Source organism: Schistocerca cancellata, chromosome 3 (genome assembly GCF_023864275.1).
Source record: "Schistocerca cancellata isolate TAMUIC-IGC-003103 chromosome 3, iqSchCanc2.1, whole genome shotgun sequence".
In the NCBI taxonomy this organism is placed as follows: Eukaryota; Metazoa; Arthropoda; class Insecta; order Orthoptera; family Acrididae; genus Schistocerca; species Schistocerca cancellata.
Genome location: NC_064628.1, coordinates 4,872,330 through 4,889,160, shown reverse-complemented (window position 1 = coordinate 4,889,160; position 16,831 = coordinate 4,872,330). Strand labels below are relative to the sequence as shown.

At 39.8% G+C, this 16,831-nt stretch overlaps 1 protein-coding gene across 1 annotated transcript in view; it reads right to left on the bottom strand.

Moving 5' to 3' along the window:
- LOC126176767 (intraflagellar transport protein 172 homolog) overlaps window positions 1-16,831 on the bottom strand; it is a 387,842-nt gene that overhangs the window by 285,511 nt on the left and 85,500 nt on the right. The window lies entirely within an intron of this gene.

The window sequence follows — 16,831 nt, the reverse complement described above, 5'->3', positions numbered from 1 at the left end:
AAACAAATTTAAAATCCAACAAATATCACAGTTCTAAGTCAAACAATGGAAAATGTAGGATGGAATATTATGAAAAGGATAAATTAGTGCTCAACATCATCACAGATCTAAATGTGTCATTTCCCAAAACTAATACAAGAATAACACATGCATTTTGGATCACCCATTTAGGGAGGGTTGTACTCACACAAAAATATATGAATGACATTTACAATCATGAGATCATTATTATTATACCTATATCAGAAATGATCTATTCCTATTAACTAATACCACAAGAAACATAAAAAAATGTAACCAACAAGGTTACAGAGTGACTGAGTTGCTATGTTTTGCGGCACTGTCAGTTGATGGGTAAATTTATTATGAGTTTTAAAGGGTATAAATTAAGCGGTAGCAGGAGAACACACACACAAAAAGATTTAACTTTTACAAGCTTTTGGAGCCAGAGGCTTCTTCTTCTTTCTGGCAGAAGAGTTGAAGGGGAAGGAAGAGGGGTGAAGGAAAAGGACTGGAGAGGTTTAGGGAAAGGGGTACATTTCAGAAAAGTCACCCAGAACCCCAGGTCAGGAGAGACTTACTAGAAGAGATGAGAAGGAAAGGTCTTCCTTCTCATTCTGTCCAGTAAGTCTCTCCTGACCCAGGATTCTAGGTGACTTTTCTGAATATGGCATTCTACCTGTGTATTTTTTACCTCGAGGTGAAACTATCAATGTAACTGTAAACTGTGAGATGCTTATCAAACTATGTCATGGAATACAGAACAAACGCTGCAGAAAACTCTCAAATGGTCTGGTTTTGATTCATGGTAATGACTGAATTTACACTGCAAAAACTCTTACAGAACTTAGGTTGATGCCAGTTTGACCATAGGCCGTAGACCCTTGACCATCTCTTTTTGCTTCTGAAAAGACTCCTCGGTGGTCAAACATTCAGCAAAGATGAAGAGCTTACACATGGATGACGATACAGGCAGCAATGTTCTATGAGGAAGGCATACAAAAAACTTAAGCCATGCTACGCAAGGGCCTACAAACTGCTGGGAGCTATGTAGAAAGATAGTCTAAGATTTGTAGTTTTTTTCCAATCAATTGTGTTTCTGTATCTGTACTTGTATTGTTTTTATTACTATATGGAACTTACTTTCTGCATACACTTCATATTTAAACCTTAACAAGACTCTGCTAAAAAATTTTCAACTCTACTGTGTTAAAACTCTGACGCCACCTGGGTTTTGTAGTGCTCACCCAGTGCCATTCATGAATTAGTAAGACTGTCCTCTGAAAGCAAGGGGGAACTACAGCCGTAATTTTTCCCAAGGGCATGCAGCTTTACTGTATGTTTAAATGATGATGGTGTCCTCTTAGGTAAAATATCCCGGAGGTAAAATAGTCCCCCATTCGGATCTCCAGGTGGGGACTACTCAAGAGGACGTTGTTATCAGGAGAAAGACAACTGGCGTTCTAAGGGTCACAGCGTGGAATGTCAGATCCCTTAATCGGGCAGGTAGGTTAGAAAATTTAAAATAGGAAATGGATAGGTTAAAGATAGATATAGTGGGAATTACTGAAGTTTGGTAGGAGGAGGAACAAGACTTCTGGTCAGGTGAATACAGGATTACAAATACAAAATCAAATAGGGGTAATGCAGGAGTAGGTTTAATAATGAATAAAAAAATAGGAATGTGGGTAAGTACTATAAACAGCATAGTGAACGCATTATTGTGGACAAGATAGATACGAAGTCCATGTCTACCACGGTAGTACAAGTTTATATGCCGACTAGCTCCGCAGATGATGAAGAACTTGACGAAATGTATGATGAGATAAAAGAAATTATTCAAATAGTGAAGGGAGATGAAAATTTAATAGTTATGGGTGACTGGAATTCGACAGTAGGAAAAGGAAGAGAAGGAAACATAGCAGGTGAATATGGAATGGGGGTGAGGAATGAAAGAGGAAGCTGCCTGGTAGAATTTTGCACAGAGCATAACTTAATCATAGCTAACACTTGGTTCAAGAATCATAAAAGAAGGTTGTATACATGGAAGAAGCCTGGAGATACTAAAAGGTTTCAAATAGATTATATAATGGGCAGACAGAGATTTAGGAACCAGGTTTTAAATCGTAAGACATTTCCAGGGGCAGATGTGGACTCTGACCACAATCTATTGGTTATGAACTGTAGATTAAAACTGAAGAAACTGCAAAAAGGTGGGAATTTAAGGAGATGGGACCTGGATAAATTGACTAAACCAGAGCAGATGGCAAGTATAAGAGTCGAGGGTATGAAAGCAAAGCAGTGCTTGGGAAGGGAGTGAGACAGGGTTGTAGCCTCTCCCCGATGTTATTCAATCTGTATATTGAGCAAGCAGTAAAGGAAACAAAAGAAAAATTTGGAGTAGGAATTAAAATCCATGGAGAAGAAATTAAAACTTTTGAGGTTCGCCGATGATAGTGTAATTCTGTCAGAGATAGCAAAGGACCTGGAAGAGCAGCTGAACAGAATGGACAGTGTCTTGAAAGGAGGATATAAGATGAACATCAACAAAAGCAAAATGAGGATACTGGAATGTAGTCGAATTAAGACAAGTGATGCTGAGGGAATTAGATTAGGAAATGAGACACTTAAAGTAGTAAAGGAGCTTTGCTGTTTGGGGAGCAAAATAACTGATGATGGTCGAAGTAGAGAGGATATAAAATGTAGACTGGAAATGGTAAGGAAAGCATTTCTGATGAAGAGAAATTTGTTAACATTGAGTATAGATTTAAGTGTCCGGAAGTCATTTCTGAAAGTATTTGTATGGAGTGTAGCCATGTATGGAAATGAAACGTGGACGATAAATAGTTTAGACAAAAAGAGAATAGAAGCTTTGAAAATGTGGTGCAACAGAAGAATGCTGAAGGTTAGATGGGTAGGTCACATAACTAATGAGGAGGTGTTGAATAGAATTGGAGAGAAGACAAATTTGTGGCAAAACTTGACTAGAAGAAGGGATCAGTTGGTATGACATATTCTGAGGCATCAAGGGATCACCAATTTAGTATTGGAGGGCAGCGCGGAAGGTAAAAATCGTAGAGGGAGACCAAGAGATGAATACACTAAACAGATTCAGAAGGATGTAGGTTGCAGTAGTTACTGGGAGATGAAGAAGCTTGCACAGGATAGAGTAGCAAGGAGAGCTGTGTCAAACCAGTCTCTGGACTGAAGAACACAACAGCAACAACACCACTAATAAGTTTGTTGTGAGAGTGACTGCTGAGTTTAATTTTTCTGCAAACAGTCAGTCCATTTCGTGTACCACTGTCAAAAGAGAGTGACAGTTTTACATCATTTGTGAGTGAACTCACAACTATCAATCAAAGGGAAAGTTGTCACTAACCAAAGTAAGTAATTTGTTGAATAACCAAGCAAAATTCCAAATCCAAAGTGATGTCATCATAGGCAGTCTGTTTATGATGCATTATGGTTGGCCTCATATAACAGAGGAAACAACTTAGCTTGCCATGCCATTGGTTTTATTGCTAGTGTGTCACCAGAGGAGGCCCTGCAGCTGCCTCTGGTGACAGCCTTTACTGGTTGCTCTGTTTGAAATATGCCTTGTCCCACAGAGAGATGCTTTGTGCGGCCCTTACTGATATTGCCATCTGACGTAAGTTCAAACATCTCTGCATCATTCTTACAGCTGGTTGTATATATAAAATCCGTCCCCCCTTTCACCAGGACACAGGGCCGGAAATGACCTGGACAATGCTTTGCCCTTCTCTGAGGATACATTGGTAGCTCAACCAACAGTTTTGGCATCGTGGAGAGAGAGACTGGTATGGTGATACTTGCCTAATTTAAAGCCTGCAGCTAGTGCAGTGCATTATCAGAGTGCTTAATGCAGGGAACCTGGGTTACCCTTGGGTCTTAATAGTCCACATCCACAAGTTTCTAAGACCTCAAGGAGTGATGTCAGGCAGATTTGGGGGGGGGGGGGGGGGGTTGAGGTTAGAGGTCACTGCACAAAAATTTACTGGGAGTAACTCAACCTCCTGTAACCTCTTATTGTACAAACTGCCGCTGTTGTGCTAGGTGCATGCGGAGGTAGCGGTTGTGACACTGATAACAGTATGAATAAGGCCTGACTAGGTTTAGGGCAATCTGAGGTGTCATGCGGTGGCTTGTAGGGGCATGGCTGTCACAGCCTCATTTTAATTTGGTGACAGTGCCAGACAGTTGACTCTTTGGTCAAAACTTTGGATAATTGATCCCTCCAATGGCTTTCAACAGATTAGATTAGATTAGATTAATACTAGTTCCATGGATCATGAATACGATATTTCGTAATGATGTGGAATGAGTCAAATTTTCCAATACATGACATAATTAAGTCTGCTTGTGTCTGTATATGTGTGGATGGATATGTGTGTGTGTGTGCAAGTGTATACCCGTACTTTTTTCCCCCTAAGGTAAGTCTTTCCGCTCCCGGGACTGGAATGACTCCTTACCCTCTCCCTTAAAACCCACATCCTTTCGTCTTTCCCTCTCCTTCCCTCTTTCCTGACGAGGCAACAGTTTGTTGCGAAAGCTTGAATTTTGTGTGTATGTTTGTGTTCGTTTGTGTGTCTGTCGACCTGCCAGCACTTTCATTTGGTAAGTCACATCATCTTTGTTTTTAGGTATATTTTTCCCACGTGGAATGTTTCCTTCTATTATAACCACATAATTAAGTTATTTTAACAACATAATTAAGTTAATATAACAACGTTTTTATTTTTTTTGTTTTTAAAAATTTTTTTTATAATTTTTTGTTTGTTTTTTTTTTTTCTTTTTGTTCTTAATTTATATCTAAAAATTCCTCTATGGAGTAGATGGCGTTGTCGTTCAGAAATTCTTTTAATTTCTTCTTAAATACTTGTCGGTTATCTGTCAGATTTTTGATACTATTTGGTAAGTGACCAAAGACTTTAGTGGCAGTATAATTCACCCCTTTCTGTGCCAAAATTAGATTTAATCTTGAATAGTGAAGATCATCCTTTCTCCTAGCATTGTAGTTATGCACACTGCCATTACTTTTGAATTGAGTTTGGTTGTTAATAACAAATTTCATAAGAGAGTATATATACTGAGAAGCTACTGTGAATATCCCTAGATCCTTAAATAAATGTCTGCAGGATGATCTTGGGTGGACTCCAGCTATTATTCTGATTACACACTTTTGTGCAATAAATACTTTATTCCTCAGTGATGAATTACCCCAAAATATGATGCCATATGCAAGCAATGAGTGAAAGTAGGGGTAGTAAGCTAATTTACTAAGATGTTTACCACCGAAATTTGCAATGACCCTTATTGCATAAGTAGCTGAACTCAAACGTTTCAGCAGATCATCAATGTGTTTCTTTCAATTTAATCTCTCATCAATGGACACACCTAAAAATTTGGAATATTCTACTTTAGCTATATGCTTCTGATTAAGGTCTATATTTATTAATGGCGTCATACCATTTACTGTACGGAACTGTATGTACTGTGTCTTATCAAAATTCAGTGAGAGTCCGTTTACAAGGAACCACTTAGTAATTTTCTGAAAGACATTATTGACAATTTCATCAGTTAATTCTTGTTTGTCAGGTGTGATTACTATAGGTGGCTGAGAATCTTACTTATCTGTTGAGAACAAGCTTTTAGCATTTTGCTGGAAATGCCATCAATTCCATGTGAGTTTTTGCTTTTAAGCAAGTTTATTATTTTCCTAATTTCAGAGGGAGAAGTGGGTGAGATTTCAATTCTATCAAATTGCATAGGTATGGCCTTTCCATTAACAGCCTAGCATCTTCTAACGAACACCTGGATCCTACTATATCCACAACATTTAGAAAATGATTATTAAAAATATTTTCAACTTCTGACTTTTTGTCCGTAAAGTTTTCATTCAATTTGATGGTAATACTGTCTTCCTGTGCTCTTGGTTGACCTGTTTCTCTTTTAACAATATTCCAAATTGTTTTAATTTTATTATCAGAGTTGCTGATTTCAGACACGATACACATACTTCTGGATTTTTTAATAACTTTTCTTAATATAGCACAGTAGTTTTTATAATGTTTGATAGTTTCTGGGTCACTACTCTTTCTTGCTGTCAGATACATTTCCCTTTTCTGATTACAAGATATTTTTATACCCTTAGTAAGCCATGGTTTGTTACATGGTTTCTTACGAGTATATTTAACTATTTTCTTGGGGAAGCAGTTTTCAAATGCATTTACAAAAGTGTCATGAAATAAATTATATTTTAAATTGGCATCAGGTTCATGGTAAACCTCATCCCAGTCTAACTGCTGCAGGCTCTCCCTGAAATTTGCAATTGTTAAATTGTTGACTTAACGTACTACTTTGGAGGACTCTTTAGTACTGCTGAATGGAGCATTGTCTTGTGTTCGCCGTTCTGTGCTACTAAATGTGTGAGTCCAGACTTGGGAAAGATTACAGTAGTATGACCTAGACTGCAAGTTAGCGGCTTGAATAACATTGGCAGCACAATTTTTGTTTTCTGAAGTTTGAGTGTGCTGTCCAGTGGCTCAGCCTCTTGAGTTGGATGCTAAGTGGAATTGAGTAGTGGTTGGGTGTTGGATTCTATTATTCTGCCAAAATGACACAAACTCAGATGACACAGTTTGTGGAACATTGTCTGATAGTATTGAGTAAGGTTCCATCCACAGCAAATGTGTTTTCTAGTGGCTGGATCATGGTGTGGCTGTTAATCAATGTCATCCAGACCATATAGAGAAAACTTTCATGCTGAACCTTCTCTGGCACGAACAATGTGCAACCGCTTTGAAAGGTGCTCTTGATCCGACCACAAGGAAAAGTGTTGTCGCAGGACTAGTTGGTTTTGGATAAATGCATGACTGGAGTAGGTGTTATTTCAATCTGTTGTCAGTGCTTATCCAGTATACCTGTCGACACACCATTGCTTTAAGATGGGTCATCCCCTAGTGCAACTGGTGGAGCAACTACTAGAGGATTCAGATCTGTATTGTGAGTGTCATAATGACCTGACATCCAGTTTCTTGTATTGCCAGCTTGAGGACACTATCCCCGGTGGGTAGATAGCATTGGAAGAAGAAGTATTTGTTATAGGCCAGGTCTGCACCTTTCAGTAACTGCTCTGCCCATCCATTTTGAAATAATGACACCACCCTGAAGAGTAGTGTGTCTTGCTCCAAGGGTTTCGGTACTTTGTAGACCATGATAGGGAATTTATCTAGAACTTGTTGCATGTTGTCATCTAGATGTGAACATTGTGCATCTTTGTGTTGAATTCTTTTTCTGACTCCATGGGTAGATGAGACGGTACATCCGCATTAGCATGCTAGAGATGTGGCTTTTATGCTTATCTTAAAAGTAACTGCTAAGGAACGGAGCCAACAGATGTAGTAATTTTCTCTGAAGAAAGCTGTGATAAAGTTCCCAAAAAAGTAGTAAGTGGCTTGTGGTTGAAGATTTAATAGAATTTAGTACCATATAAGTAGATGTGAAATGTTTTTACACCAGAAATAATACCCAGTTCCTCCTTTGATATTTGTGAGTTGTTTGACCATGCCAATGATAAAGCATTGGAGATGTTCACAGTTTGTTGGTTGTTGCCATTTGCCTTTTTGGGTGACAGTACGGCCCCAATACCATGTTGTGATGTGTGAGGGACCAATGTAAATGGTTTAATTGGCTTGAAGATTGCTATGCAGAAAGCACATCTTAAGAATCCTTAACTATATGAAAACTTTCCAACATGCAGTGGACTATAGAAAATGCCAACCTTATTTGCTTAATTCGTTGAGTTGATGAGCTACTTGGGCCGCTTTACTTATGAACTTTTCATAGTATGTTACTTTTCCAAGAAATTATTGTAGTTCTTTCAGGTTTTTGGAGGTGGAAGATTATTTATTTTGTCCACATTCTTGACAGTTGGTTTGCTCAACATATCCCAGGTATTTAATGATAGGTTGAAAGAACTACGTTTATCAAAATGGCTTCATGAGTTGTTAGCTTAGAGTGTATCAAAGAGTGCTTTCAAATTTCTAAGTTTTTGCTCTTGTACACTTGGTATTATCAAAGCAATTTACAGATTGAAGATTTCCCCAAATGCTTTGTTTAAAAAAGCTTTGGGATATGATTGCCACACATGTGTTGTTTTGTACCTATAGATTCCATAAGACATTTTTACTTCTGGGATTTAAGGCGTATCAATATAAACTGGCAGGTGCCATTATGCATAGACTAAATCTAGTTTGAAGAAACAGCTAGTTTTGCCAATAGCTCTTCTGGCTTTGAAGATTTGTGTTGGGTGTTAATGACAGCCTTTTTCAAGTATACCTCCTCCTCTTGCGATACTTGAACACAGTATTCACTATTACTAGCTGAAATTTATTACAGAACTCAATTAGTCTTTCTGCTCTTTCATTCCTGGTCCCAAGCTCATATTCTCCTGTAACCTTCTCTTCTACTCCTTCCCCTACAGACCGAGCGAGGTGGCGCAGTGGTTAGACACTGGACTCACATTCGGGAGGATGACGGTTCAATCCCGTGTTCGGCCATCCTGATTTAGGTTTTCCTTGATTTCCCTAAATCGCTCCAGGCAAATGCCAGGATGGTTCCACTGAAAGGGCACGGCCGACTTCCTTCCCTAATCCGATGAGACCGATGACCTCGCTGTCTGGTCTCTTCCCCCAAACAAGCCAAGCCAAGCCTTCCCCTACAACTGCATTTCAGTCCCCTATGACCATTAGATTTTCATCTCTCTTTACGTACTGTATTACTCTTTCAAAATCCTCATATACTTTCTATGTCTCTTCACCTTCAGCTTGCGATGCTGGCATATATACCTGGACAACAGCTTTATGAAATGTGTAATGAAAAGGAACTTTGTCAAGTAGTTTCTCCTGCACAGTCATGATCTCAAGAAATAATTCGATGTGACGAGGTTCATCCTGAACAAAATTTTACACACACACGGTAATTTTTTGGTATTCTCTCAGTCTCCACAACATTAAATTCAGTTTCTGTACTATTCGTCAATTTGTGTCTTTATGATACTGACTCCAGTCACTCATCACATTCAGCAGATTCCATCAAGGAGGAGAAACTTCAAGAAACGTGGAATGTGTCAAAGCACATGGTTCATATCCTGCCAAATTAAACCAAGACATTATTGTCCCGCCAGCTACTCTATCTCCATCACCAGCAATACATATTTCATAATAAAACAGAAACCTGTGATTCAGTCCTATATACCATCTGATATGCAATCATTATTCAACGTCTTATGATACATTAATACAACTACCTTTAAACTGTCAGTGAGGCTCAATGAACAAAGACAGTGGTCTGTTACATTTGCATGATGTCACATCACAGCATACACTACGCAACAGCCGTGGCATTTTTATTTGGTTTAGTATATGGGAAATATTGTATTGTTCAATAAATGTCCTAAAGAATTCTGCAAGGAAAAACTTGGTTTACAGCATGTACCTGACTCCCACCACCTAGCCTTAATTTATGCTGCTTGTGCCTTTTGTTGTCCACCTCATTTTCCATCCTTCAGTCTTCCCTTGTTCTCTGTTTCTGCCATTATTTTAACATTTCTTTATATCCCCCTTTCATCTCTGTTTTACAATTCCATACAGCCCTTTCCATATTTCCGATCTGCTAACTACTGTCTCTGCCCCATCTAACTACTTGACTCAAGACCTGAGTAGCATCCATATTTCCTTTCCTTTCCTATGTATAACAGACTGAAACAGTCATTGGTTCAAAAGCTATTCATTTGGTCAAACAGACTGAAACAGTCATTGGTTCAAAAGCTATTCATTTGGTCAACATAAAGCATTTTCTTACATCTGCAACTGTTTGCTATGGAAAATTCTTAAATCGTTATATAAGTTAGAGTGCTCGTATAACATGTAATTAAGCAGATGAGTAGGTCAGTTCCTTATAAAATTTATAATTCTGAGTGTTCAGCACATTCCTGCAGTAATGCATCTGTGATCTGATTATAAGCTTTTATTTCATTTTCTGTCATAATTTCTATAACATTATTCATAGACAACCAGACTATACGATTAAGTTATCATTAGATCAAAACTACGTAGTAATGAGGCAGTAGCCAAAATTTCCCAAAATTTATTAATTAAAATTATTAAGCCTTACCTATATCTAATTCTGCACCAATGCATTCAGAGTGGTCCCCTTGGAAGAGAATACACAGATGCCAATGTTTCTGCCATTTCAAAATGCATTTTTATTAGGGCATTTAGTATCCTCTGCAATTCTGCTTGAATCAAATCTTTGTCCTTCCAACTTTATTTTCATCTTTCAAAAAATTAATAAGTCACATGGAGTTATTCTGGTGAGTATGTCAGGTGAGGAAAAAATGTCATTTTTTGCCAAAATCTCCTGAACATTGTAGGTTACACGCAGCCACGCATTGTCATGGTTCAGTATCCGGTCATCTGCAAGCCATTTCTGTGGATGTTGTATCCCCTGTCCCCCCTAAAAAAGTTCTAGAACATCATAACAGAGCTCTTTATTGACATCTGAGCAGGAAGGATAAATTCTTTATAAACAATCCCACCATCTTGAGGCAGTTGTTTTAAGTTTCCTGGAGACTTCAACACAAAATTGCTTCTGATGGTCCTGCAGCAATTGTTTCACAAATTTTGTCAAAATCTTTCTCATGTTCAATTCTTCAGACAGGATATGTTTACTTGTACCACAACTTATTCCCAAGGCATTGCAGGAGCCTTAGATGCTCTACTACAATCAAACAGAACCAGATCCCTCACTTTCAGAACATTTTCTGTTGTGATTCCTGTTACAGGTCAGCTGAAATGGTTGTCATCACCAGGCAATATTTTCCCAGTATTGAAATGCGTATATTAGTTGTAAGTCTGGGTCTGATCTAAAGTACTGACTTCAAAAGCTTGCTTTAAGATTTGTTATGTTTCTGCAGTGGTTTTCCTAAGTTTAAAACGTAATCGTAAGCACACAAGATCCTCTTTCATGTCAGACATCACAAGAAAGATGACAATGGAAACATGCTCACCAACAGCCAACCAGCCACTCAGCTTGCAGCCACTTACCATAATGAATCAAAGATGGGAGACACCTGGCAGTATTTCAATGTATTCATAACTGTTTGTGTGCAGAATTCAAATTTTGGAAACTTTTGGATACCACTTTGTACAAACATATACAATACTGTGTACATGCTTTTTGTTCATAAATTAAGTTAATACTGTATGTATAAAAAAAGGTACTGTACCACACAGTGCAATGTCAAGCAAGTGAAAACACAGTTCCTGAGCAATTAAAGAAAGACTGAAGTGCTCAAGTGGCTTGACAATAAGGAAAGTACTACAAAAGCCACTATCAGTGACTGGAAAAAATGGAGGAAAATTGAGAGCAACTAGTGAAAAATTTCACAGCAGTGTCACAACTACCATGTCATTGTATGATAAAACTGATGAAGCAACTTTCTTGCGGTTTGCTCAGGAAAGGAAAAATGGCATTCCTTTTGACAGCGTAGTGATTCAATAAAATTCATTGCAGCTGAACAAACTTATGAATTGTTTACCAACATTTACTGCCAGCAATAACTGGATAAACTGTTGGAAGAAGTGTCATGGGACATGATAATTAACAATAAGAGGACAAAAATTACCAGCTGATTTTGCCACCACAGCTAGTTTATACCACTGACGAAACAAAACTGAACTGAATTTTAAAGCCTTCCCTATAAAAACTCTTGCTTCGAAAGTAAATTCCATTTAAAATGATTAAACAATGCCTTACTGTTTAAAGTCTGTAGCAGCGTTGTGCCAATTAACAAATTATCCCTGATGGTAAATGGAAAATCTGCAAAACCACAATCCCTAAAAGACATGAATATGAACGCTCTCCCTGTTTATTACAAAAATCAAAGTAAAGCATTGATGACTGGTGTTCTGTTTATTGAGTGGTTCGAGAAACAAATAGTTCCCTCTGTTAGAAGATTCAATACAGAAAATGGATTTCCATCTAAAGCTCTACTTTTGACTGACAATGCTCCCTCTCATCCTTCAGAGTGGAGGCTTCCAAGCACTTTATGCCGCCAAATGTAACATCTATATCGCAAGCAATGGCTCAGGCTGTGTTACAAAGCCTACAACTGGTTTACAGAAATAAGCTTCTATGATTTCTAATTGAAAGAGAGGACTGTTTCATCTTAGACAAAATGAAAGACACAACAATAAATGACATCATGTACTGGTTATCTGAAGCTTGGGACAATTTGAACAAACATTTAATACCAATATCGTGAAAGAAAGAAACTGTGGCCAAGTCTTGTATTTGAACAGGGAATATACATGGAGAAGAAAAAATGGATCCCAGGTTTCAAAAATACATTTTTTCTCAGATAAAAATACACTTTTTCCCAGGTGAAGATACGTTTTTTTCACGTTAAGTGACAATATACTTTTCCATGTAGCTGTAAAACTTACAAATCCTTTCATTGGTACATCTACATCTACATCTACATGATTACTCTGCAATTCACATTTAAGTGCTTGGCAGAGGGTTCATCGAACCACAATCATACTATCTCTCTACCATTCCACTCCCGAACAGCGCGCGGGAAAAACGAACACCTAAACCTTTCTGTTTAAGCTCTGATTTCTCTTATTTTATTTTGATGATCATTCCTACTTATGTAGGTTGGGTTCAACAAAATATTTTTGCATTCGGAAGAGAAAGTTGGTGATTGAAATTTCGTAAATAGATCTCGTCTTTGCTTTAATGACTTCCATCCCAACTCGCGTATCATATCTGCCACACTCTCTCCCCTATTACGTGATAATACAAAACGAGCTGCCCTTTTTTGCATCATTTCGATGTCCTCTGTCAATCCCACCTGGTAACGATCCCACACCGCGCAGTAATATTCTAACAGAGGACAAACGAGTGTAGTGTAAGCTGTCTCTTTAGTGGACTTGTTGCATCTTCTAAGAGTCCTGCCAATGAAACGCAACCTTTGGCTCGCCTTCCCCACAATATTATCCATGTGGTCTTTCCAACTGAAGTTGTTTGTAATTTTAACACCCAGGTACTTAGTTGAATTGACAGCCTTGAGAATTGGACTATTTATCGAGTAATCGAATTCCAACGGATTTCTTTTGGAACTCATGTGGATCACCTCACACTTTTCGTTATTTAGCATCAACTGCCACCTGCCACACCATACTGCAATCTTTTCTGAATCGCTTTGCAACTGATACTGGTCTTCGGATGACCTTACTAGACGGTAAATTACAGCATCATCTGTGAACAACCTAAGAGAACTGCTCAGATTGTCACTCAGGTCATTTATATAGATCAGGAACAGCAGAGGTCCCAGGACACTTCCCTGGGGAACACCTGATATCACTTCAGTTTTACTCGATGATTTGCCGTCTATTACTACGAACTGCGACCTTCCCGACAGGAAATCACGAATCCAGTCGCACAACTGAGATGATACCCCATAGGCCCGCAGCTTGATTAGAAGTCGCTTGTGAGGAACGGTTTCAAAAGCTTTCCGGAAATCTACAAATACGGAATCAACTTGAGATCCCCTGTCGATAGCGGCCATTACTTCGTGCGAATAAAGAGCTAGCTGTGTTGCACAAGAACGATGTTTTCTGAAACCATGCTGATTACGTATCAATAGATCATTCCCTTCGAGGTGATTCATAATGTTTGAATACAATATATGCTACAAAACCCTACTGCAAACCGACGTCAATGATATAGGTCTGTAGTTCAATGGATTACTCCTACTACCCTTCTTAAACACTGGTGCGACCTGCGCAATTTTCCAATCTGTAGGTACAGATCTATCGGTGAGCGAGCGGTTGTATGTGATTGCTAAGTAGGGAGCTATTGTATCAGCGTAATCTGAAAGCAACCTCATCGGTATACAATCTGGACCTGAAGACTTGCCCGTATCAAGCGATTTGTGTTGCTTCGCAACTCCTAAGGTAACTACTTCTAAGAAACTAATGCTAGCAGCTGTACGTGTTTCAAATTCTGGAATATTCCACTCGTCTTCCCTGGTGAAGGAATTTCGGAAAACTGCGTTCAATAACTCCGCTTTAGCGGCACAGTCGTCGGTAACAGTACCATCGGCACTGCGCAGCGAAGGTATTGACTGTGTGTTGCCGCTTGTGTACTTTACATACAACCATAATTTCTTCGGATTTTCTACCAAATTTTGAGACAATGTTTCATTGTGGAACCTATTAAAGGCATCTCACATTGAAGTCCGTGCCAAATTCCACACATCTGTAAATTTTAGCCAATCTTCGGGATTTCGCGTTCTTCTGAACTTCGCGTACTTTTTCCGTTACCTCTGCAACAGTGTTTGGACCTGTTTTGTGTACCATGGGGGATCAGTTCCATCTCTTACCAATTTATGAGGTATAAATCTCTCAATTGCTGTTGCTACCATATCTTTGAATTTGAGCCACATCTCGTCTACATTTGCATAGTCAGTTCGGAAGAAATGGAGATTGTCTCTTAGGAAGGCTTCTAGTGACACTTTATCCGCTTTTTTAAATATAATTATTTTGCGTTTGTTTCTGGTGGATTTGGAAGAAACAGTATGGAGCCATTTGGAAGAAACAGTATGGAGCCTAGCTACAACGACCTTGTGATCACTAATCCCTGTATCAGTCATGATGCTCTCTATTAGCTATGGATTGCTTGTGGCTAAGAGGTCAAGTGTGTTTTCACAACCATTTACAATTCGCGTGGGTCCGTGGACTAACTGCTCGAAATAATGTTCGGAGAAAGCACTTAGGACAATCTCGGAAGATGTTTTCTGCCTACCACCGGTTTTGAACAAGTATTTTTGCCAACATATCGAGGGAAGGTTGAAGTTCCCACCAACTATAACCGTATGAGTGGGGTATTTGTTACGAGACTCAAATTTTCTCTGAACTGTTCAGCAACTATATCGTCGGAGTCTGGGGGTCGGTAGAAGGAGCCAATTATTAACTTAGTTCGGCTGTTAAGTATAACCTCCACCCATACCAATTTGCACGGAGTATCTACTTCGACTTCACTACAAGATAAACCACTACTGACAGACACAAACACTCCACCACCAATTCTGCCTAATCTATCTTTCCTGAACACCATCTGAGACTTCATAAAAATTTCTGCAGAACTTATTTCAGGCTTTAGCCAGCTTTCTGTACCTATAACGATTTCAGCTTCTGTGCTTTCTATTAGCGCTTGAAGCTCAGGGACTTTCCCAGCACAACTACAACAATTTACAACTACAATTGCGACTGTTCCTTGATCCAAGCACGTCCTGTATTTGCCATGCACCCTTTGAGATTGCAGCCCACCCCGTACTTTCCCCGAGGCCTTCTAACCTAAAAAACCACCCAGTCCATGCCACACAGCCTCCGCTGCCCGTGTAGCTGCCAGCTGAGTGTAGTGAACTCCTGACCTATTCAGCAGAACCCAAAACTCCACCACCCTATGGCGCAAGTCAAGGAATCTGCAGCCAACACGGTCGCAAAACCGTCCGAGCCTCTGATTCAGATCCTCCACCCGGCTCTGCACCAAAGGTCTGCAGTCGGTTCTGTCAACGATGCTGCAGATGGTGAGCTCTGCCTTCATCTCGTAAGCAAGACCAGCAACCTGCACCAAATCAGATAGCCGCTGGAACCCAGAGAAAATTTCCTCAGATCCAAAGCGACACACGTCATTAGTGCCAACATGTGCCACCACCTGCAGCTGGCTGCACCCTGTGCTCTTCATGGCATCCGGAAGGACCCTTTCCACATCAGGAATGACTCCACCCGGAATGCACACTGGATTTCTTCCCCTCCTTAGCCGCAATATCCCTAAGGGGCCTCATCAAGCACCTAACATTGGAGCTCCCAACTACCAATAAGCCCACCCTCTGTGACTGCCCAGACCTTGAAGGCTGAGAATCATCCTCTGAAACAGGGCAGGCAGCTGCATCTGGCTCAGCCAGAGACAGTGCCTGAAACCTGTTTGTCAGACACACCGGGGAGGCTTTCTGATCAGCCTCCGGGGACGTCTTTCGCTGCCTGCCACACCTTGGAATAACCTCCCAATCAACCACAGGCGAGGGCTCAGCCCCACTGCGGGCAGCAATCGAGGCAACCACAGTGGCTGACCGATCTGGGGACAGACGGGACGAGTCTGACATCCCCGTGATACCCAAGTCCGGCTCCCCACAGTGGTGCCCATTGGCAACAGCCTCAAGCTACGTGACCAAAGTCAGCGCCGTTTGCAGCTGTGAGTGAAGGGATGCCAACTCAGCCCTCATCCGAACACAGCAATCACAGTCCCTGTCCATTCTAATCGATGTTGAACAACAGTTACTGAAACACGAGTCTGTGCCTAGATAACGCAAGGGAAACACGCAAATAATGTATGAACTAACCTGCACAAATGCCTAACGACTGTGCTACAATCTGCCTGAATTTATGATTACAGTAAATGAAACTCAAGATTACACCTCCTATACGAAACTCACACGCAATTTAAGTACGAATCTACGAAGTAAACACTAAAGCGCAATGCTACAACTCTCAAATACTATAATAGACTCGAAATTTATGAATTAAACAATGCAAGTATGCAAAAACACGCAAAGAAATTAAGAATTAAACTATGTAACAAATAAGTAAGCTAGGGGTATACGACTTGCTGCTGGCAGCTGCTTATCCAACGGCGGCAGTATATACCAGCATAGAACTTTCTGGCACTTTAGAAAATGAAA